The 25,937-nt window shown below is 35.4% G+C and overlaps 1 long non-coding RNA gene across 1 annotated transcript in view; it reads right to left on the bottom strand.

Annotated features, from left to right (window-relative positions):
- Positions 1-25,937, bottom strand: part of LOC115523981 — a 145,272-nt gene that overhangs the window by 83,019 nt on the left and 36,316 nt on the right. Inside the window, exon 2 of the long non-coding RNA XR_004344104.1 lies at positions 5,499-5,559. This is a non-coding gene — a long non-coding RNA (uncharacterized LOC115523981). The remainder of the gene's footprint in view (positions 1-5,498; positions 5,560-25,937) is intronic.

The raw sequence follows: 25,937 nt of genomic DNA, 5'->3' as shown, positions 1-25,937 counted from the left end.
CTTTGAAATAATCTCATCAATCTGTGTATTTGTCATCCATAATTTTTTTTATAAAACTATAGTAAGCTAAATAACCTCCATAGTTGGAAGAGCAAATTCATAATTAATCACTAGTGAAAGCATCCCCATGTAGTATTCTCACCCTACAGAAGAGTTTTTGTTTTCTTCATTTATACTAATCATATCCTCTGCCTTTCAGAATTATTATGACTTCTGTATGACTAACACTTTTGATCACAGCTATGTCGTTGTAAGTTTTAAACTGTTCTCTCATGATAACAGTTCACTTTAGATAAGGTAGATAAGAGACCACAATTCTATGCATTTGACATGGTATTTTCAGAAGATTATCACTGTACACCACAGTTGACTTCTGTGATACACTTAACTCTGTTGCAACACGTGGAAACAGGCATTTCTGGGCAATAGTATTCTACTTGGCCCATCAAAGATGCTGACTTGGTCTTCAAAGCTATACACAAGAGTGCTGGGATACACACACACACACACACACACACACACACACACGTGTGTGCAAAAGGAACTCCAGGCTCTCAAGGGCTACACTATTTACAAAGATGTAATTGTTTACCACTCAGTTGTCTACTTCTTACACTTTTGTGTAGAACTGCTACCATTAGGCACAACATTGTTTTTCTTTGCTAGGAGTACTTTCCTTCTCATCTCTTCATTTCCTCTGTCTCTTTCTCACTCTCTTGTCTATGTCTCCTGCCTCTTGCTCACTATCTTTTGATTGGTCCTTAAAAAGACTCTTCCCAGGGGCGCCTGGGTGGCGCAGTCGGTTAAGCGTCCGACTTCAGCCAGGTCACGATCTCGAGGTCCAGTGAGTTCGAGCCCCGCGTCAGGCTCTGGGCTGATGGCTCAGAGCCTGGAGCCTGTTTCCGATTCTGTGTCTCCCTCTCTCTCTGCCCCTCCCCCGTTCATGCTCTGTCTCTCTCTGTCCCAAAAATAAATAAACGTTGAAAAAAAAAAAATTTAAAAAAAAAAAAAAAAAAAAAAAAAAGACTCTTCCCAGGCTCTGGGCTGATGGCTCGGAGCTTGGAGCCTGCTTCTGATTCTGTGTTTCCCTCTCTCTCTGCCCCTCCCCCATTCATGCTCTGTCTCTCTCTGTCTCAAAAATAAATAAACATTAAAAAAAAATTTAAAAAAATTAAAAAAATAAAAAGACTCTTCCTTCTTAGCAACTACTAGTATTTATTTATTTATTTATTTATTTATTTATTTATTTATTTGAGAGAGAGAGAGAGAGGCAAAGGGAGAGGGAGAGAATCTTAAGCAGGCTCCATGCTGAGTGGGGCTCAATCTCACAACCCTGGGATCATGACCTGAGCTGAAATCAAGAGTCAAATGCTCAACCTACTGAGCCATCCAGGAGCCTTTAAGAATACTAGTTTTTAACCTCTGCGTACAAATCAAATAACTTTGCTTGAAATTATTGGTATTCAGCTTTCTAAGGCTCATGTGTTCTTCCTTTGGTGATTCAAAAGTTCCTTCTTCACCATTGTTGGCAAATTCTAGATTCTGAGATATTCTGGATGCCAGAGTGTTCTATAGGAAGCTTATCACCACATTGCCAGTATCTTAGGGTTCTTAACACATTGATATCTAAAAATCTTTTCTAATGTATTCAATGTTTCATACATAGAGTTTAAGGTTCCAATATCTACAACTATTCAATTCTGTGACTGAAAGATGATCTACATAAACTAGTTTCTCTATATAAGTTACACCATTCATTGCCACTAAAATTTATGACAGTTTAATGGACTCCAAAGAGACTCATTTGCTTTGTACAGACAGAATATTACAGGTGCCTTCCCTTCAAACAAAAGTGTGATCTAATCCTCTATTATACTTCATATACTTATTATTAATTTCTTGACATACTTATGATATTGCTGTTTCTGGTTTATTCAACAGATGTAGCTGTACAAAAATAAAAGGTAGAATACAAGGGAAGTATACAAAACACAAAAAGCTGATTTGTAAAATTGATGCTGAAAGAAAAACTATTTATCTAGAAATCAAGGAATTTAAAAATTCAATAGAAATACGCACAATCTAAATTTAGAGTTATAAACTATAATGAAATTATTAATAAAAATGAATCTGCTCTATTTTTATTCTAGGGAAAAAGTAATTCTAAATTTTAAATTGTATGTCTAGGATGAATGGGCACACTCAACACAGTAAAAAAAAAAAAACAAGTATATTAACTGATGCAGAGCAATGTGGGAATTAAATTTAGGCAAATTTCAGGACCAACACACAATACTCAAATTTGTGACTATTTTTGTAATTCATTCAAATATTCAGTAGAAACTCGTCACAGGGTGAGATCTTATACTCCATTCATTCATCCAATAAATATTTAGATCTTATGTGTAAACCACTGTAGGGGATACAATGAAAAATAAGGCATGGACTTTGCCCTCAAGGGGCTTACAGTCTAGTATATGCTGAGAAAAAAATAAACAAGCACATAGATAACCATAATATAAGGGAGAAAGTGATGTGTCATAAGAAAGACTCAGACAACGTGCTATTAGGTCATTGATACCAGCAGACTTGTTTTTTTTATTTTTGTTTTTGTTTTACTGTAGTGTCTAAGTAGCCAATAGAATAGAAAGAGAGACCAATGATCCCTTTGCAAAATTAACAGCCAAATTTTGTGAATCTGTGACTGAAGAGTTGCAATATCAATGCAGTTTAAGTCACTGCTCACCAGTTCCTAAAAATGTTCGCTCATAAAGTAACAACCTATTAGAAATACCATCTTGCCAATTTTTATAAGAAGATTCAAATGGAATAATCTAGTATTTAGGGATGAAAAGATCATTTTAATGTAATAAAGCCTCAAATTAATTATCCAAAATACTCATGACACATTACCTTCTTGCACAGAAATTGGCTTGATCAGATTAAAGTGGTGAAGGATTCCTCGATGGCTCAAGTGTGCTCCAAGGAAAGCTAGAAGGTTGTACAGTTAACTCCCAGGGTGTAACTCTAAACCATACAACCTACTACCTCAACCCGGATGCACACAGCTTCCAATGTTGCTTCAAACTCCTTATCATATCTTCAGTCAGCTCCTCCAAATATGGCGGCCATACACCTAAGGGCTTGGCAAGGATGTAGATATAATACGCTAACATTTCACCAATGAACTTAATATGTGTCTCCTAGGACTATCCTAACCTCTTGGATTTCCAGCACAGGTCATACAAAATGTCCTCTGACATCTCTCCTGGCATAGTTCTCCCAGTAATTAATAATATTAAAAAGAAATAGCATTCAACTTCATTTTTCAAGAGAAAACAGCTCAATAGTAATACATAAATCCCAGTTATAACCTTTAATTTCCTTATTGAAGTCGATGAGGTATACTAACCACTACCACTATAATGTGAACTTAAGTATCTGAACAGGATCTATTCAGACCATGTTTCAAACCCTGCTATAAAGATTCAAGTTTCTTAAGTAATTTACTATACTTGGATTCAAACTTAAATGGCTATGTTATAAACCCTTCCTAGTGTTCGACAATTGAAGCCTGCCTCTAAAGACAGATGAGGGTTAATATATACATGAGAAACAAAGAAAAATATAAATTCTTCAAAAGTAATCAACTAAAATTTAACAGGAGCTTGACTAAAATTTATTTAACGGCATTTGTCTATAACATTTTGTTAGATTACCACACTGACAAAGACCCATAGAAGCGAGCTTGTGCAGTCCACTTCACCACAAGATCGGATCTACGGGTTTATGCCAATGGGCAACATCTCACTTGGGCTCCCTATTAATGCAGAATTTGTTGTAAATATCTGATGAAATTAAATGAAAATAATCATATCGATCCTTTAGTATAAATATTTTAAATGCTAAAATGCTTTTAGTATACATATTCCCAGTTAAAGGCCTTCATAAATATCCTACACTAAATACAGGTTTCTATACATGAGAATTTAAAGACTAGTATATTGAAATATTTTTCACAGATAACTTTTGTTTTAATAGTGAATATTTTGTATTTGGACTGTTCTAATTAATAACGAGTTTTAAAAGAAAAAAAAGGATATATACATGCATGTATGAATTATGTAATTGTGAGGCATGAATGTAGTACTACCAGCCTATAATTAAGACCAAATTAACTATTAAGCTAATTGTGTAAGAGTCAGACTGTGCTTGTTTTAACTCTTTTATAAAACCTCGGTTAGTGGTTTTAAGGAATGGGTAACATTATAACTTTCTCATAAAACAAGTAAGATTCTGTTGACTAGACAGAGAATGCAGGAAGTTATTGAAAAGTATTAAATGTATACACATGTGTCTATAGTTGGAATAAAACTGAAATTAACTATATTTGGATAAACTGTTATCAGAAAACCAAAATTAATGACATACTAACAAGCATTACTACTACTAGCAATGTTACTACTACTAAAATTTTTACTCCAGGTCTATTGCATAAAAGAGAATATATCTTGCCTCTTCAACACAATATATTTAAATTTATTTTTCAAAAAAAGCTATTCTTAAACATACTATATAGCTACATACAACTCTTACCTGGTCAACAGGTTGGGCAAAAATAAATTGTCACTAAAAAAATTTTAAACCACCAGACAATAAGCAAACACACAAAGAATAAACATAAAGCCAGCCACACTCATGTTTTTAAAAAGATTTTAAGCTCAACAGCAACAAAATTGTAAGTTGTACAATCATTAATCGTATCACTCATATCCACAATATTTAGCATTTCTAAATTATATCTTGATTGTGAAAAATAGTAACACTACATAAAAATTACTTAGTGTTTTTTTGCATGTTTTGAAATAAATGAAATGTGTTTCTTAAACTTTAAATAGATGATTTGGTCTACATAATTTTTGCCATTATTTGTTTTCTAATTATTGCCATACTTATTAAAAGCCACAGTAAAAAATCAACAATCATGCATCTAATTATAGTAAAAATGTCTCAACATATATTAATAAATTTAGATGTGAAATAAAAAGCAACATTTGTTTTGGGTTTTATCATAACTGTAAGAATGTATATTTTGGTTTCATTATCTTAGTAGATCATTTTTTGAAAACAGCACAACTTTATTCCCTCCCCCCAGATTTCACTTCCTTTTATATGGTATGACAAATAAAAAATATATATTTTCTTTTTCTAAATTACTTTCTATTCAACCGTTCTATGAATGGATGTATAGCTACATGAATGGATATATAGATACAGAATTCAAAGGGACTCAAACTGCACACTGATCACAAACTCAGACAAAAATTTTTCACAAAGGTAGGTAACAGTATAAATTCTCAAGCCATCAATGAAAATTCCAACAGCTAGATCCATAGAGAATATGAAACGAATTCTTATCACTAAACACAGTCAAAATTGTTTTATTTTTTTCTTTAAAAATATTAAATATTAATTGCTCTTTTGCTTTTTGTTTTTACCTGAGATGATTTTCTCCTATGATCACTTTCTTCACTTCTCATATCCATTTTAAGTTTTTCCCTAAAACAACCACAAAAGGAGAAATATCAGACAACTGCTGTCTAGGAGAATCATCTGGCTGGATGGTGGGAATGAAGGTAGACGGTTGAGAACAAAACACAATGTCAAAATGGGCAAAACCTTTTAAAGTATTTTTTTTTTAAAGGCTTGGAAGACTCACAGAGCCCCACCCAAGGCTACTCATATGACATATAATGTGGTTTCATAGTTTGCATTTATGCGTTCATTTTGGTTGGTGTTGTTTTCACAGTAACAGTTTTGAAAGTGAAAGGAGGCATGGCTGTTAAAGAAGCGACTAGGTTTTGCACAATGAACTAGTGAAAGCTGAAAAGAGATTTGGATTTGGCATGGAGCTTAATAAGATAATTAAGAGTGTAGAGATTAATGGCTCCTAAAAATAACATTTAAAATAATGTTTTTCAACTAAAGGATCTTGAAACATGAAAACAGGTTTATAAATGTTAATTAAGCCTGTGAAAGTTGATGCTCCATTAGCTGAGGCAGCATGAAGGAGCAAGGGCTATTTTTTAAATAATTAGTGAACAATAACCGATAAACTTAATAAAACGTTTTATTTGAATATTATCAGTATATAGGGTAATTGCAATTTCCCATAATTCTTCATGGAATAACAAAAAAGAAGGTAGAATGCATCAGTTCTATAATATTTTCTCTTTGTTTACCCTACATATTGTCAATATGATAAAATATGATTTTAAAAGCACAACAGTTTGCTTAAAGTTTATTCTTTCCGTGGCAAATATTATAGCACCAATTCTTAATATGCAAATCATAGTCTTCATTCCTATACGCTGTATTTTTAAGAAGCACTTTCTCTTTTTAGCAATTTTTAAACATGTTTAGAAACAGTTTTAATCAAAATTAAAATAGGTGGAATACATCTGCTAATCCTTTCCCACTGAACCAGGCAAAACTGGGTTTTGTTATGAAATGCTTAAATTGCTTAGCAATTTACTTGTACAAATAGACAAAATAATTAGAATGCAATGCATTTATCTACTGAGCCAATCATTGCTTTAAACTTAAAACAAGTTTGTATGTACTTTTTCCACTAAAATACTTAATGGATATTTCTAGCGCTCTCTGGAACTGCCCTAAGACAAATGCTTCTTTTAAAATATATTTTAAAAGAGAGTATTATTGTGAAACAAGCTTCTTTTTTACTTAGCAACTGAGAACATGATCTTTACATCTCTATTTCGGTTATGCTGAAATCCTGGTAAATAGTTTAAATATAACTTCCCCCAAACTAATTTTATTTGTCAGTAGTTTAATGTATCTTCTAATATGACCCTTTTTTTAGAAGTTCAAAAAGTTTCTTCTTCCACATTTCAAATTATGAGTCACAGCAAACGAAAGCTTTAGTTACTTTAAACAGCTAGGACTAAACGCTCACTTTTCTTAGATAGCAAAAACTAATACTGTACATGAAAAGCATAGATAACATACTAATGTCTTTCCAAACTTCGATGTATAACAAAAGTAAAAACATGTACCGTCCTTTCCATAGACATTTTTCTATTTTTACTTAAGTTTCTATTCTAATCAGGATTAGAGCAAGACAGCAAAAGGAAAAAGTTAATAAGAGTAAAGTGGGTGATGAGCTAAATAAGAGTACATTGAAAGTTCAAGGTTCCCCTTTTATATAAGAGTAGGCTTAAAAAGAAACAACAAAAAAAGTTATACCTGATATGAAAGGTGCGATTTCACCAAGTGCAATATATTGCTAATTATGCCATATTTTTTGAAATAATAAAAATAAGGAAGGCTCATTTGGTTATGTTGCCTTACAAAGCTGCTTTACAAAGCCCGATGTCTCTGTAGGTATACAAGCCAATGTTTGCTTTTTTTTTGGTTTGTTTTGGTTTGGATTTTTGTTTGTTTGTTTTTGTTTTTGTTTTTGAGCAGGAGCGTCTCATTTTTTTTCAGCACTGTTGCATGAAGTAGGACAAACTCAGATTTTTTTTTCTTCAGGGCTCCTGTTATTTCTTGGAAAAAAAGGACCAGGGTGCTTGTCTTCTTTTTCTTCCTTCTCGGTATTCCAGGCACAAAGCACTGCGCAGAAGCTGCACCAATCCTTGCTGTCCCTGGCAGCAGAATGGTAGAAGGTGGGAGAGACCAGGAATCCTTCCAGGCTGAGCTGACTTTAGAAATGAGGATTGCACACGTTTGTCTCCTGAACCAAAAGGGTGAGAAGGCAGGGTGCCAGTTTGCTACTCTGCTGCAATGATCTCATGCTCACTGCTGCGGCCGTCCTGTTTGCCCTGTTCAAATGCCTGTTCATTATAAACCAAAAAAAAAAAAAAAAAAAAAAAAAAAAAGTACTTGGATTCTTCAGCAAGCAGAAAGGGTATTAACATTAAAAAAAACCAGCAGTAAGAAAAGCCAAAAAACAAAAAGCACATACAATTTTAAGATTCACTTGTTATGCCTCAATATTCTGTTTATATTTTTCTTTCTTTTTTTTTTCCTATTTAGAGATAAGCAGCAGAATTTATCAGGCGTGAAAGGGACAGCCTCCTGGTGGCCTGCCAAAAACCCAGAATAAAGGCGAAGTTGTGCTTCAAAGCTCAGTCGCTTGCTGAGTCTGGCTAAAGTCAAGTATTAAGATCCACCATTTTCTGAGCCATGCTAGAAAAGAAGAAAAAAGTCAGGACGGTTGCTGCTTTCCAAGTCTCCGTTGGCACCATCACAAAATCTCAGTCGTAAGGTCACATGATTCTCTGCCAAATGTAGAGTGCATTCCCATCAAACCATTCTGCTGATACTGCGAAGGCAGCTATTGTCTCGTTTAGACCCAAAGTTCAGCCCACTCTTCATTGAATTAGCTGAAAAACGCATCACCTTTGGGGGCTGGGAGTCATGGAAACGTCTACCTGGCAAGCTGCCCACTTTTTCTGCCCATCAACCAGAGATGGAATTGTGCTGCCTGATGCAATGAGGACTTGGAATGTGAAGACTCGTCCAAAGTGAATCTGATTCTTGCAACGCCTGTTTCAGTTTGCACAGAAAACTCTGGCTTCTTTTATTTAAGGTGGTGGGGGGGGGGAAATCTTTCCTACTAACTGTAGCAAATAAAGGTCTGAACATGCCTACTCTGCAACTTTATTTCACAACACACCCAAATGGTTCTCAAATGAAAAGACGGAAGCCCTGCAAGTGTTCTGAGTTAAAGGCATCCCATCCTCTGTCTCCTACTCCTTACTAATACATGCAACAAGCTCAGGACATTTGTTTTAGTCTCTCACATTAAGATTAAAAATCTGTGCGATTCTTCTTGCTTTCTATTACTTTCTGATTTTATCTGGCACACGTTTTGTACTACATGGCCACAAAATCCACTAGCAACAGTGGGATGCATTATTGCTTCAATCTCCTTCAAAGTGGTCCCCAGAGAGAGCTAGTTGTCTCTTCAACCACACAAAACCTTGCAACTGGGTTCTGTGGTAATCCTCATCAGTACCTAGCACAGCCGCTGTGCTGGTTTGCTGAGAATGACTCATGTAAGTAGTGCTCTTTCTGTTCCTTCGCTAGCTACAGTTTGCCTGTTTGGCATGAAAGATGCCTTTGAAAGATGTAGGGAATGTTATCAATACCTCTCAGGCAATAAAATGAAATGGTTCCCCCTCCCCAATGAATTTCCATTCTAGCAGGCGACCAAAGTTCCCATGGAGGAACATTTCCAGACTTTCTAACAAAAGTACAGTGAATTAAATCTTTCACCATTTCCTTAAGCAGAATCTAAAGCCAGGCAGGAAAACAAGCATTATTAGTATTTAAACCAAACATACTCAGTAGTACTAAAAAGAATCATGTTCTTCTCCTCCATTAAAAAAAAAAATGGTTCGGTAATGGGAGATCTTTATCTAAAGTATAATTATGCTTGCAAAAAAATTATTTGCAGGACTTTACCAAACGATGGGCTAACATTATTCCTCCTCCATGGATATACAGCCACACAACACACATTACATGACAAAGGTTTAAAGATAATCAAACCACAAGTTAACTAAAAATCAATCATCATCATCAAAAAAAAAAAAAAAAAGATTCAGGGATCTAGGAAACAGACCCTAAAAATAGTCTAGGTCTTTTTTATGCCATGTTCTTTGGGTCACTTTCTTTTGAAATGATAGGAGGGAATATGCACATGTGCACACATGCGCACATGCACACACGCACACATGCACACACACACACACGGGAACCATTCTGGCATCTGCCCCATTTGTAATTCAAAATACAAACAATTCTAAACCGTAAAACAAAAACTGACACGTGCTGAAATTAAAATTGCTTTCTTCTAGGCTGCAAAATTCTGGACAAATTTTGCTAATGCCCTAAGCACATGCTTGGAGTGCCTGGTGGAAATCAAGCATGGGCTACAGACACATATGTCTCATGCTTCAGCATAGCAAGAATCAAGTAGATATGCTCTTACAGAAAGAAAAATTTAGATTTTCAGTTCTCATTCACTTATTCAGCAGGTATTTATTAAGTACTAGAATGTGGGTTGGCCTTGTGACAGGCACAGGGTAATAGCAATGAATCAAATGAACCTGCCCCCCCCCCATGCAGGAGTCATTCAGAGAGAACTTTCAAGTGAGAAAAGCTCACTTCTAAATGTAAGTGTCTCAATAAATGCTAAAGGAGACTTTATTGGTGATAAAGGAATCAAGAAACAAACTAGCAGAAATTGGAAAGTAGAAGTGAAATGGGTATTGAAAAGTACATTACAGATAGAGGTGTGTTGTTTCAAGTTTTCTCTTTTTTAATAGAAAATTTATTAGTCAGTTTTTAATCATTCTGTTTAAGTTCCTTAAAGAAACTACTGTGAAAATTGAATATGCTGCCTTCCCAATTAAAAAAATATATAAAACAGAAAAAAAAAAAGAAAGAAACAGGTGAAATTCACTTCCAGAAAGATGTAGTAGATAGTTTTTCCTAATTCTTCTGCTAGATACAACGAAAAAACTCTAGACATCATACGTAAGACAAATGTAAGGAGACTCTGAAAGATGAAGAGAAGAAGACAGAACAGCTAGGGACCTCAGGACCCAAGGAACAACATCGTGGTTAATTCCTCGGATTTTAGTTTTGCCTCATATATCCAAACTTCATGCTGAAGAAGCTGACAACCCAGAGACACCAACTGGTGCAGACCAGAGAAGCCCCCAACAAAAGCCTGTTCTCTGTAGCCAAAGAACCAAGAAAGCAGCAGCACAGAACGACAGAAAGCACTGGGACAATACCACTTTGCTCTAGTCAGACACCACACACACAGCCATTCCTAACCTGCAAAGGTCCAATGAGGAGCCTCCTACTGACCCTTGTTAGGCTAGAAGAAAGCATCCTAACCTCCTCTCCCCAATCCTAGGGTGGTGTAAGGAAGTCTGAGTAGGGAATTGGGATTGGGACTTTTGTCCCTGTCAGCGGATAACAAAGTCTCTACTCTAACCTGATGTATTATCATCAGTAGACTCCAGATAGGGATCCTGGACTTCCACTGCAACTCAGTAATAATGAGGCACTCTTCTCTCTCCCTACTAAGGTTGTGTTGGACAGAGAAGGCCAAGTGGAGAGTTGGGACATTAGAAACTGCCCAACCCTACAATTCCCCAACCTGTAAGGTACCAGCAAAGGCCATCATGGGAGCAATAACAAACCACTCCCATTACTCCTAGCCAATAAAGTATCAATGGATGCCTAGTGGGGAACAGGAACGCTCACCACCACCCAGCAGTAACACAGAGCCCTCCCACTCAGGAGTCAATGCTAGCCACGAGGGAGAGACCTGGACTTCCGTCTATACCTGCAATGACAAGTGTACCCCCTTTCTCTGCTGGAGTAGTGTCAGAGGAATCTAGATAAAATCAGAAGTTTAAATAATATTAATAATATAATTAAATAATAATATAAAACTGAAAATAATCTGTCATACAATGAAGCAGAAAAATCTCTAAATAAACATTAAAAAAAATTTTTAAAGAAAAGGGGGCGCCTGGGTGGCTCAGTTGGTTAAACATCTGACTTCAGCTCAGGTCATGACCCCACGGTTCGTGAGTTCAAGCCCTGCATCGGACTCTGTGCTGACAGCTCAGAGCCTGGAGTCTGCTTTGGATTCTGTGTCTCCCTCTCTCTCTGCTCCTCCTCCCCTCATGCCCTATTTCTGTCTCTGTCTCTCTCTCTCTCAAAAATAAATAAACATTAAAAAAAAAGAAACATCTCAAACTAAATGTAAAAAGACATCAATACTTGTAAACACCAAGATAATAGAGATATTAGAATTATCTCACACAGATTTTAAAGTAGCCATCATTAAAATGCTTCAGCGAGAAATTATGAACATGGCTGGAACAACAAAAAAAATTAAGAGTGTTAGCAAAGACATAGAAGCTTTCTAGAATAACCAGATGGGAATTTTAGAACTGAAAAACATGGTAACTACGATAAATTAAAAAAAAATGCAGGGAGCAAAGGAAAGAACCAGTGAATAAGAAGAGAGAACAATAAAAATTATCCAATCTGAACCAGACAGAGAAAATATACTTTAAAAAGCAAACAGAGACTTAGGAAACTGTGGAACTATACTAAAAGATAAAACATTTGTGCCATTGGAGTCCCAAAAAGAGAGAAGAAAGAGGGTAAGGCATAAAACATGCTAAAAAAATGGCCCCAAACTCCCAAAAGTTAGCAAAAGGCATGCAGATTTAAGAGTATGAACACATCACAAGCAAGGAAAAAAGCAAAGAAATCCACACCAAAACATATCATAGTCAAACTTCTGAAAACTAAAGACAAAGAAAAAATCTTGAAAGCAGCAAGAGAAAAACATAACCTTACCTTCAGAGGAAAAACAATTCTGACAAGTAAATTTCTCATCAGAAACCATGGAGGCCAGAGGAAGGGATACAACATTTTTTTTTTTTTTTATTTAAAAAATTTTTTTTTTCAACGTTTATTTATTTTTGCGACAGAGAGAGACAGAGCATGAACGGGCGAGGGGCAGAGAGAGAGGGAGACACAGAATCGGAAACAGGCTCCAGGCTCTGAGCCATCAGCCCAGAGCCCGACGCGGGGCTCGAACTCACGGACCCCGAGATCGTGACCTGGCTGAAGTCGGACGCTTAACCGACTGCGCCACCCAGGCGCCCCGGGATACAACATTTTTAAAGGCTGAGAAAAAGAGCTGTCAGTCCAGAACCCTATATCCATGGAAAATATCTTTTAGGAATGAAGGGGAAATCAGGACATTATCAGACGAAGGAAAAATAATATAATTTTTCAACAGCAGACCCACCTTAAAAGAATAGCAAAGGAAGTTGTCTAAATAGAAAGGAGATGATAAAACAACCGTGGACTTTTAGAAAGGAATAAAGAATTCAATAACAAATTTATGAGTAAAAATAATAGACTTTCCTTCTCTGAGGTTTTCTAAATTATGTTTGATGGTAGAAACAAAAATTTAACAATGTCTAATGTGGTTCTAAGTGTATGTAGAGGAAATATTTAAGACAATTATAAATGGGTATGGACAAAAGTACAAAAAGGGAGGTAAGGTTTCTGATTTCACTAGGACTAGTAAAATATACACCCATTGTACACTGTGATAAGTTATGTATATATGATCTATTACATAAAACAGCCTCTATAAAAACTACATAAAGAAATACACTGAAAAATACTAGGTAAGTCAAAATTCTAAAAATTCTAAAAATTGTTTCAAAAACCCACAGGAAGGCAGGAGATATGAGAAACAAAGAAGAAAAAAAAACAAAGAAGAAACTGGTGTGCTTAAGCTATAACATATCAAAAATTAAATTGAATGTAAATTGTCTGAATATACCAATTAAGTGGCAGAGATATGCTTAGTGGATTTTTAAAAAGATGGCTGAATTATATACTGTCCAAAAGGAACTCAATTCAAATACAATGATATACACAGGTTGAAAGTAAAAACATGGTAAAATATGTATGTGTGTTATGTGTTTATGTTATATGTTATACCTATACATGGATATATTATATCTGTTTTATGCAAACATTAATTAAATAAAGCAGGAGTGGCAACATTAATATCAAGTAAAAGAACTTCAATAAAAAATTACCAGAGACAGAAATAAACATCATAAAATGATAACAAAGAATATCCAACAAAACAACATAACAATCTTGAATGCACATACACAAAAGAGCTACAAAATATGTGGAGTAAAAGTGGTAAAATAGAAAGAAAAATAGACAAATCCATGATTACAACTGTAAACTCAACGTACCTCTCAACAATTGACAGAACTGACAGAAAATTAGCAAGCATACAGGAACTTAGTATCATCAACAAACAGGATCTAAATGGTATTTCTAGAATGTTCACCCAACAAAAGAGGAATACACATTCTTTTCAAGTGCCCATAAATATATTCCAACATAGGCCATATCCTGGTCCATAAAGCAATTATCAACAAATTAAAAACAAGTGAAATCATACAATGTTTTCTGACCAAAATAGAATCAAACCAGAAAACAGTAGTAGACAGATAACAGGAAAATCTCTAAACGCTTGGAAACTAATCAACACACTTCTAAATAATCCATAGGTCAAAGAGGAAGTCTCAAGAAAAAAAAAAAACACTGGAGTAAATGAAAATGAAAATAGAACATAGTAAAACTTGCAGGACACAGCTATAGCAGTGCTCAGAGGGAAATTGATAGCTCTAATTGCATACATTAGAAGAGAAAAGTCTCAAATCAATAATCCAAACTCCAACCTCAACAACCAAGAACAAGAAGAGTAAAATACTACCATCAGTACTACTAAGGATAAGGATAAGAGCACCAATAAATGAAATTGAAAACAGAAAAACAATAGAGAAAATCAATAAGGCTATGAGTTGGTTCTTTGAAAAGATCAATAAACTTCTTGGCAAGGCTCCAGGATTCCTGACAAATAAAAAAGAGAGAAGACACAAATTGCCAATCAGGAATGAAACTCGTATATCACTACAGACACGTAAAGACAATACTGGAAAACTACAAACACTAAACACAGAACTTAGACAACTCAGATGAAGTGGACCAATTCTTCAAAAATACAGATTACCCCCAACTCACCCAATATGAATAACCATTTAACTATTAAGGAAATCGAATTTATAATTTAAAACTTGTCTCAAAAAGAAAACTCCAGGCCCAGATGGTTTTGTTGGATAATTCTAACCAATATTTAAAGATGATTTAACACATATTCAATACAGTTGTTTTTAAAAAATCCAAGAGGGGAAAATTTCCCATTTATTTTATGACTCTAATGTCATCCTGATACTAAACCCAGCCAACATAGTGGAAAAAGAGAAACACATAGACCAATATCCCTAACAAACATGGACTTAAAATCCTTCATACTATACTAGCAAATACAATTCAGCAATATGTAAAAAGAATTATATACCATGACCACTTGAAGGTTATTCCACAGATGTAAATCTGTTCCAATATTCTGAAATCAAACAACATATTCACCATATTAATGGCTAAAGAAGAAAAATAACATGATGATACGAATAGATGCAGAAAAATTCAGCACCCATTCATGATTGAAACTCATGTCATGATTGACAACCAGGAATAGAGGGAAACTTCCTCAATCTGACAAAGATCTCCTATATAAAAAAAACCCACTATAGTTAGTATTCTACTTCATGGTGAAAAACTAAATGCTATCCCCCAAGATCATCAATAAAGCAAGGATGTTCACTATTACCATCTGTTCGATTTAGTGTTTTGAGTTCTTTTTTTTAAATTTTTTTTTCAACGTTTATTTATTTTTGCGACAGAGAGAGACAGAGCATGAACGGGGGAGGGGCAGAGAGAGAGGGAGACACAGAATCGGAAACAGGCTCCAGGCTCTGAGCCATCAGCCCAGAGCCCGACGCGGGGCTCGAACTCACGGACCGCGAGATCGTGACCTGGCTGAAGTCGGACGCTTATTGAGTTCTAATCTAGCTGGTGTAAATAAGGCAAAAAGAAAATAAAATAAAAAGGAAATAAAATGTAGAAATATAAATACAACATTATTAAAATCACTCAAAATTTAAATACTTGGGTATAGATCTAACAAAATGTACAGAACTTGTATGCTGAAAACTATAAAATGCTGATGAAAGAAACCTGAGAGATCTGGGGCGCCTGCATGGCTCAGTCAGTTAAGCAACCAATTCTTGATTTCGGCTCAGGTCATGATCTCATGGTTTGTGAGATCAAGCCCCCATGGGTTCTGCACTGACAGCACAGAGTCTGCTTGGGATTCTCTCTCTCCCTCTTTCTCTTCCCTTCAGCTGCTCATATTCTCACATGCCTATGAGCTATGTCAAAAAAAAAAAAAAAAGAACTTAAAAGAAAAAAAGAAAGAAACCCAAGAGACCTGGAAAGACATATAATATTCATGGATTGCCAAGTCTCAGCATATTAAAGATGTCAATTCTTCCCAAATAGATATAAAGGTTTAACAAAATTCTCAACAAAATTCAGGGAAACTTTTTGTAGATATATATAAAATTATTCTAAACTTCACATAGAAGAAACTAGAATAGCTAAACCAATTTTGTTAAAAAATATGTTGGGATGAATTGTCTAATTTCAAGACTTATTTTATAACAGTATATCATTTAATATACTTAATATTACATTAATATTATATATCTATATAATAGGATATTATTATAGTAAATACAACAATAGATTACTATTTGATTGTAATCAAGACTGTGTGGTATTGGCAGAGGTATAGGCAGGTCAATGAAACAAAACATGGAATTTAGAAATAGACCCACACATATATGCCCAACTGACTTTTAACAATGACACAAAACCAATACAATGGAGGAAACGTAGTTTTTTCAACAAATGGTATTGGAGTAATTGATCATCCACAAGCACAAAAATAGGGAGAGAGGGAGAGGGAGAAGGAGGAGAGGGAGGGAGGGAGAGAGAGAGAGAGAGAGAGAGAGAGAGAGCTTTGACTTAACATCTATACAAAATTTATACATCTTATAAAAAATTAACCCAGAATGGGTTGCAGACTTAAATGTCAAGCATAGAACTTTTCGTTAATAACCTAGAACAAAATTTTTGGGATCTGAGGCTAGGTAAAATGTTTCCAGAATTGACACCAAAATCACAATCCATAAAACCTAATACACTGGTCTTTGTAAAAATTAAAAAAAAAAAAAAAAAACAACTTTGCTCTATAGTAAATTCTATTAATAAAATTAAGTAGATAGATAATAGATAAAAAGACGAGTTACCGATTGGAAGAAAATATTTTCAGACCACATTTGAAAGGACCAGTATCTAGACAATGCTAAGTATCTAGATAATGCAAAGTACTCTCACATCTCAACAGTAAAAAAAAAAAAAAAAAAAAAAAAAAAAAAAAAAAAAAAATTCAAATAATCCAAATGGAGAAAATGGGAAAATGATAAAAAAAAAAAAAAAAGACATTTCATCCAAGAGCATATACAGATGGCAAAGAAGCATACTGGAAGATGCTGAACATCAGTAGCCATCAGGTAAATGCAAATTAAAACCATGAGATATCACTACACTCCTATTAGAAGAGCAAAAACAAAAAGCAAAATAGTGACAACACCAACGTTGGTGAGGATATTGGGTCACTGATATTACTGTTGATGAGAGTGTAAAATGGTACAGCAACTCTGGAACACAGTTGGTCATTTTCTTTTAAAAAGTAGACATATGCTTACCATACGACCCAGTAATTTGGCTCTTGGGCACCTATCCCAAAGAAATGAAAATGTATATTCATGCAAAAACCTGCACACGAATATTTACAACTCTTTTCACAAGAGCTCCAAACTGGAAACAACCCAGATGCCCTCACACTGACAAGCTGTCGAACAAACTATGGTACATCCATGGGATGGGATACTACTCAGCAGTAAAGAGGAGCCAAGTATTGATATAGTCAACAACCTGGATGATTTCAAGAGAAATTATGCTGAGTGCAAAAAAGCCAACCCCCAAAGGTTATATTCAACATGACTACATTCTAAATTCTTGAAATGATAAAATTATCGAAATGAAAATGGATTAGTGTTTAAGGGTTGTTAAGGCGGGGTCGGGTGCAAGACAGAAGTGGGTGTGGTTAGGGGAAGGAAAAAAAAAAAAAAGAGGTTAGAGTGGGACAGAGCCAAAGCATAATAGACTCTTAAAAACTGAGACCAAACTGAGGGTTGATGGGGGGTGGGAGGGAGGGGAGGGTGGGTGATGGGTATTGAAGAGGGCATCTTTTGGGATGAGCACTGGGTGTTGTATGGAAACCAATTTGACAATAAACTTCATGTATTGAAAAAAAAATAAAAATAAAATCTTAAAAAAATAAAATCTTAAATAAAATAAAATAAAATCTTAAAAAAAAAGGGGGTCAACATGAAGAATCCTTATGATGATGGAAATATTCTGGATCTTGAATGGATCCATGTCAGTATCTAAGTTGTGATATTACACTATAGTTTTCAAGGTGTTATCACTGGAGAGAACTGGGTAAACTACACATGATATATCTTTTTTTTTTTGTTTTTAAGTAACAAATACACCAAGGCAACTGCTTTTATTGGTGGTGTGCACTGCTCTTGTGTTACTGTAAAGAAAACTCTCCTGGAAAGATCTGAATGTCCTAGTTGCTTATTGGTTTGTTTAGACTTGAAATCCCAGAGTGCTAGTCAATGAACAGTGATTTGATTGGCTAGGAAAAATTAGCTTGGGGAAATGTTCTCAATCAGGGGGATGACAGATTCTTCTGTAAAGGGCTGGGTAAGAAATGTTTTAGGTGCTGCTGGTCATATGCTCTTTGTTGCAATTACTCCTCCCGCTAGTGCTGTATGAAAATAGTCCTAGACAATGCATAAGTGAAAGAGTGTGGCAGTGTTCCAATAAACTTTATTTATGGGCAACAAAGTTTTAATTCATCAATTTTCACATACAAAATGTGTTTGCCTGCTTTTTCAAACACGCATAAATATAAAAATCATTCTTAGCAAGTAGCCTACAAAACAGGTCCTGGATTTAGCCCATGGGCTATAGTTTGCTGCCCTCTCAGCAAAATAACTTTTCTGGAATCATCTACTGTCTCATGATTCAGTTTCATTTCCTTCTCTTCTTGAACATCTTCTACATTTCAAAGCTGCTAACTGCTCCCATTTAGGAATTCCTTATCACTGTCTTTCCATCTATATTTCCCCTGCTCAGGGTATCAAGCGATACAAACACAAGTTTAACTGTTAAAATGTGGAGCTTGGGACAAAGTAGAAAATTGGATAACTACCATGTTTTGTTTACATTTCTTCATAATTTCAGTGAGAAATAATGCTTCCTTTTGCATGCCCTGAGAATCTTTAAAAGAGGAAACTGTATGAGCAAATGACTTGAAACATTCGAATTTATTTAGACCAGAAGTTGAAAAAAAAAAAAAAAGTAAAAGATAGAAAGGCAAAAAGAAACAGTGTGGCTTCTGTAGGATATAGAAGAAAGTTGTTCAGAGAGAATAAATCCTAAAAGTTCTCATTGCAAGGAGAAACTTTTTTTTTTCCTTCTTCCTTTTCATTTTATTGCACCTATATGAGAAGATAGATGTTAGCTGAACCAGTTATGGTAACCATTTCACAAGATACGTAAATCAAACCATCATGCTAAATGCTTTAACTTAAAGAGTGATATATGCCAATTGTTTTCCAATAAAAGTGGGGAAAAAAAAGAAACTGGTATGTTGTGGTTATAGGTGTCACTTACATGGTAGTGGTGGAGGTTGGGGGGTAAGAGATGGCATTAAAAAGCAGAAAAGAAGGAGCTCATGAAATTAAAAAAAACAGATTGAAATTGTTAAATTACTTAAATAAATTAATTAGACTGAGATGGCTTAATGTCCTAGAAGCCTTTATAAGCAAATCAAAACCCGGGTTGCCTGAGTGGCTCAGTAAGTTGAGTGTCCGACACTTGAATTTGGCTCAGGTCATGATCCCAAGTCATGAGATCGAGCCCTGCTACAGCCCCATAGCTGGCTCCGTGATGAGTGTGGAGCCTGCTTAAGATTTCTTCTCTCTCTCTCCCTCTCCCTCTCTCTCTCTCTCTCTCTCTCTCCCCCTCCGCCCTTCTCCTCCCCCACTTTCTCTCTAAAATAAAATATTGATATTTGTATTTATATTTATTTATATTCACAAACCAAGACCTATGCCCCAAGGTTAAGAAAGAGAAAACTGGGGCATCTGGGTGGCTCAGTCATTTAAGCTTTGGACTCTTGGTTTCAGCTCATGTCACGATCTCATGGTGCATAGGTTTCAGCCCCATGGTCCAGGGCCTGCTTTGGATTCTGTCTTCCTCTCCCTCTGCCCCTTTCCCTGCTCATGAGCTTGCACTCTCTCAGTCTCTCAAAAATAAATAAATAAACGTAATAATAAAAAAAGAGAGAAACCTAAAGACAACCAATCACAGACAACTAGGTGTTTTCAAATAAGGCAACTGCTTAAGCAATGGCCAATCAAATAATTTCTTGCCCTGCTTCTGTATCTTCTCTATAAAAGTCTTACCCCTAATGCCCATTGATGGAGCCCTTCTGAGCACTTCTAAGTGCTTTTGGTTTGGGGCTGCCTGATATGAATCAATTTTTGCTCAAATAAATGATTAAAATTTTTAATATGCCTCACTTAATCTTTTAACAAAATTAAACTTAGGTCGTCAGGAGAAAATAAAACCACACCAAGCACAAAGTGAAATTTAAAAGCAAAGCCTAGATGGAGTAAGGATCGTATATAATAATTTGTATATTCCTGTAGTCAAAATTTTCATTGAGGTCATGTAGGTAAAGGGGCAAGCTTCTAATGGAATTATTATTTTCATGAAATATAAGATTTTTTCCACAAATTATGTTTAAAGACACTATAGGCCACAGTTATTAAATCATATAAATGAAGGACATCCTGGAGTCCTTAGACAATACTGTCTAGAATTTCTTTAGAAAATTAGAATAGACAAAGAACAAAGCATTTTTTAGAAATTAACTTCAAGTATTTATTAAAGAAAATTAAATTGATTATTATTTTTACCCTTATGATCAACTAAAAATGAAGACACATTAAGAACTAATGACCATTCATTACCTTTTTTATCAAATGATAAAAATTGATGAAAACATTTCAATTGGAATGAGAAGTTTTAAATAAACATAATTTCTTAAAATAGTGACCATAAAGTAAAATGAGATTTATATCATACTGATATGAGTTAATATGCATATTTAAAAATCCTGTTAAAAAGCTCTTTAATAGAGGAGCACCTTGGTGGCTCAGTTGGGTCAGCATGTGACTCTTGATTTCAGCTCCAGTCATGATCTCAGGTTCGTGAGATCAAGCCCACATCAGGCGGCATGGATCTCTCTCTCCCTCTCTCTTTGCCCCTCCCCCACTCCTGCCTTCTCTCTCTCCCTTTCTCTCTCAAGATAAACTTAAAAAAAAAACCTCTCTAACAGATAGATATGCATAAATATTAATTTTTATTGAGAATTCTCAAATTATAGGTCTGGTGCTAAGCAATTTATGTGATTCAGTTGATAACTCTAAGATGGACTTCTCCAATCCAACTTCTATGAGAATGAAGAGTATCATACATATATGGTTATCTTTGCTGGTACAACACTACTCATCACATGTTGGAGAAAAGAATGCTATTTTTAAGTGTGTGATAACATGGGTGTTTTAAGTGGCTTACGGTTTTAACCATTACTTTTGCAGTAACTATGGAATTGTGCATTTCAATTTTTATTTTTTCAAAACAAGAACCTGAATAATTTGAAATTTTCAGCATATGGATCTTTTCTAGGTAATTTTCAAAAATGCCTTTTTTGCTGCTTTTGGCTATCTGGGCCTCCTCAGATCTAGAGGTTTGGCCCACAAGTAATTAGTAGATTCTTTTAAACTTGGGCTAACTTACAAATTTGAAGTACCAAAATCATCTCCTGAACATACCAAATAGATTATAAGGACCTGAAATAAATTAATACAAGATTAAGAAAAAAAATCAAGCTCCCAAATTCAAAGTGTATGTTGTAAATGCTCTCTTTTCTTGGGTCTTTTAATTTTTTTTTTTTAAATTTTTTTTTCAACGTTTATTTATTTTTGGGACAGAGAGAGACAGAGCATGAACGGGGGAGGGACAGAGAGAGAGGGAGACACAGAATCGGAAACAGGCTCCAGGCTCTGAGCCATCAGCCCAGAGCCCGATGCGGGGCTCGAACTCACGGACCGCGAGATCGTGACCTGGCTGAAGTCGGACGCTTAACCGACTGTGCCACCCAGGCGCCCCTAATTTTTTTTAATGTTTATTTATTTTTGAGAGAGAGGGGGGCTGGGGGGAGAGAGAGTGGGGGAGGGGCATAGAGAGAGGGAGACAGAATCTGAAACAGGCTCCAGGCTCTGAGCTGTCAGCACAGAGCCCGCTTGACGTGGGGCTTGAACTCACGAACCATGAGATCATGACCTGAGCCGAAGTCGGACGCTTGACCAACTGAGTCCTTTCTTGCATCTTTTAATAGGTCTAGTAATATATTAAGAGAATGAAAAGGTAAATCATATCAAGTTTAAATTAATATATTTGGATAGTTAAAAATGTTACAGACTGGTAAAACCGATGGTTATCTTATTAATCTGATTTTGCTTAAGAGCATTATCTTGGGGCACCTGGGTGGCTCAGTCGATTAAGGGACCTATTCTTGATTTTAGCTCAGGTCATGATCATACTGTCATGGGGTTGAGCCCCACCTGGAGCCTTGTGTTGGCTCCTCGCTGGGCTCTCTCTCCCCTCCCTCTGCTTTTCCCCCACACGCATGTGCACAAGGTTCTCTCTTTCCATAAAAGAAATAAAAGGAAAGCATCTTAAATATGGGTGATATTTTATTTCTTGGCTTACAAACAAGTGAGGCTCACATATTAAGCAGTCTTGTAAGTCTGGCATCTTTTTTGCGCACTTAGTAGCTATGCTTTTTATATAAACTAATTTCAGGTTTCATGGGAATGAAGAGCTAGAACTTCTGTTTAGCAAAATGAAAGTTTTTTTTATTAGAGTTAAGCACCAAAGTCATAAAACCAAGGCATTCCTTTCTACTTAATGGGAAGCACCATGAGGGTTTCCTTGATTTAATATTAAATGTTCATATAACTTCACTAATTGTATCTCCAGAAGTAAGTGGTAAAGCTTTTAGAAACAAGCAGAGCATAAGCCAAAGAAGTCCAGTCAAGATCTGATCCGAGGGGCACCTTGGTGGCTCAGTCGGTTAAGCATTAGACTCCTGATTTCGGCTCAGGTCATGATGTCACTGTTTTGTGAGATCAAGCCCCACTGTCAGTGTGGAGTCCGCTTGGAATTCTCTCTCTCTCTCTCTCTCTCTTTCAAAATAAATAAATAAATATTAAAAAAAAAGATCAAATCCTAGATCTGAGGCAATATTGGGAGTACTGCTGGGAAGGACATGACTTCACTATTCCCTTTTGGCAACTGGAACTATTTGACAGGATTGTTTCTCTGCATTCAAATGAATATACTCAAGTGATGTCCCAGTGTAATGTAAGGATGTTTGGTGAATCAAAACCAGAATAATAATTAATTAATGCCATCCCAGAAAGGTAGAAGCAGTCCCTTTTAGAATGGATTCAAGTGTCTCAGTGCACTTGAGAGGCTGCAACTTGGTTTTCTGTTCACCACATCTCTCCAGACTTTTTCCAGGGTCTGTTCTCAATACTTTTGAAGTCACGTATGACCTGACTTTACTCTCACACATGTACTGCCTATTACCGGTACTTTAAAATAATTTTGATTTCAGATAAAATTGCCCTCAACCTCCCTGCCAACTTGTGGTTGTGCTGGTTGGTGTTGTGCCATTCTGCAGGTCTGCATATCTTCTGTATGTGTGATGACAGATTCTCTTTAAAAGGGGTGTGGTTGAACCAAGAGTGGGCAGAATTAGCGAAACATGGATTAGTCATATGCTGCCATCTGTAGTCAATTGTGATAAATTTATTCCAGATCCATAATGGGAATTCTCCAGATTATTCCCATATTGGTGGTCTGACTGCAATCATTTTTTTACATCTCTCCGGGAGAAGCAAATGAAAATTCCACAGGATACTTACATTTGGAATCATGTCATGGGCTACAGAAGGAACTTACTGTTCATATTTTGCATGTAATCTTTTCTCTATTATGATGTTAATATGAGTGACAACTCTGTTTTTTGTTTATCAACAACCTTCATTTGTGGGTAATGCAAGGATAATTTTATTCATATTTCCTTTATGAATTAAGAGCATTTTTTAATTACCCAAAACACTATGTGTAACTAAAAAAATAGAAATGATTTGTACATGAATTGAAAACACTTTAATCTGTTCTTTTCCCTATTGTTCCCAAATTCTTTAGCAGCAAGAAAGATATTATAGATATCGTCAAAGAATGCAATATACACATATTACTTTTCAGTACTGAAACTTTGTTATGTGAACAGGGAAATCACATTTAAAAACCTGATAGATGTGTGTGTGTGTGTGTGTGTGTGTGTGTGTGTATGTATATATAGCATATTTTAACTTACCAAACAGAACATATTATCATAACTTTAGTTTTACAGGTAGGTTTAGTTTTATAGGTGTCATTATTAAGAGCTTTGGTTATTGAACTTTGGTTGAACACAGTGTCCCAGTTCTGTAATGGAGCATGACAGTCTTTCACAAACAAGAAGGTAGATCAAGAGAATGAAAAGACAAGCCACATACTAGGAGAAAATATATGCAAAAATCTGATAAGATTATATATCTATATCTATAGACATATATATATATATATATATATATATATAGATAGATAGACATAGATCTATATAGATATATAGATACAGGTATATAGATTATATAGATATATAGATATATAAGATTATATATATCTATATATATATATAGATATACAGATATAGATATATAGATATATGCCTGTTATCCAAGATGTATAAAGAACTCTAAAACTCAACAATAAGAAAACAAACAACCTAATTAACAATGGGCCAAAGCCCGTAACAGACACCTTGCCAAAGAAAATATACAGACAGCAAATAAGCATATAAAAATATATTCCACATCATATGTTATCTGAGAAATGCAAATTAAAACAACAATGAGATATCACTACACACTTACTAGAGTGGCCAAATTTTGAAACACTGACAACACCAAGTGCTGACAAGGATGTGGAGCAATGGGACCTCTCCTGCATTGCTGGAGGGAATGCAAAATGGTACAGCCACTTTGGAAGACATTTTAGGAGTTTTTACAAAACTAAACATACTCTTATACTATATGATCCAGCAACTGTGCTCCTTCGTATTTACTCAAAGGAGTTAAAAACATACATCCACACAAAATCTACACACATATGTTTATAGCAACAGGTTAGAAGGAAAGAAGGGGCGATAAGGCCCAGCACAGTGAAACTACTCTGTTTACTGTAACAGTTACAGCTGTCATTATATATTTGTCCAAACCCATCCAAAGTACAACACTGAGAGTAAATCCTAGTGTAAGCTTCATGAACTTTGGGTGATAATGATGTATTCATGTAGGTCCTTCAGTTGTGACAAATGCACCACTCTGCTGGAGGATGTGGGTAATGAGGGAGGCTATGAATATGTGGGGGAAGGTGGTATATGGAAAATTTCCCTAGAAAATCTACTCACAAAGAAGAATGTGTTCCCTTAACTTGTCAAGACATCGAGTGTCTGTGTAGCCCTACTGGACATAGTATAAAGTCAATATGAGTTTTCAAAAATAGACTCTGGTTATTTTTCTCTAAACTACATGGTTTTTATATATTTCTATTTTTTATTATATTTCATATTGTATGATATATATTTTATAATTTGAGTTTCAACAACTTCATTTACTTTTCTTTCTTTGTCTCTGTCAGGATGTTAATGTTTTCCTATCTGTCAGGGTCTATGCCAGCTGTTTATTTGCAGAATTTAATCTGCTGTGGCCTAGAAATAAACATATAACCAAAACATTATAGTAGTGTCCAGTTCACCATCATTCAATTAATAGTTAATAAATAATGAGTATTATATATGTGCAAGGTGCTATGCAAGAAATAGGCCCATATCTTCAAAAAGCTCAAAATCACGTAGAAATGATAAAACCCGTCAGAAAGTTCTTTAACATAGGCCAAATGTTCTTCCTCCAGTAGGTTATGACAGTAGGACATAGGTACCTTTAAAAGTTGATAGGAGTGCCTGGGTGGCTCAGTCGGTT

The sequence above is a fragment of the Lynx canadensis genome, chromosome C2, assembly GCF_007474595.2.
Source record: "Lynx canadensis isolate LIC74 chromosome C2, mLynCan4.pri.v2, whole genome shotgun sequence".
In the NCBI taxonomy this organism is placed as follows: domain Eukaryota; kingdom Metazoa; phylum Chordata; class Mammalia; order Carnivora; family Felidae; genus Lynx; species Lynx canadensis.
This window is presented reverse-complemented; position numbering and strand designations above follow the sequence as displayed.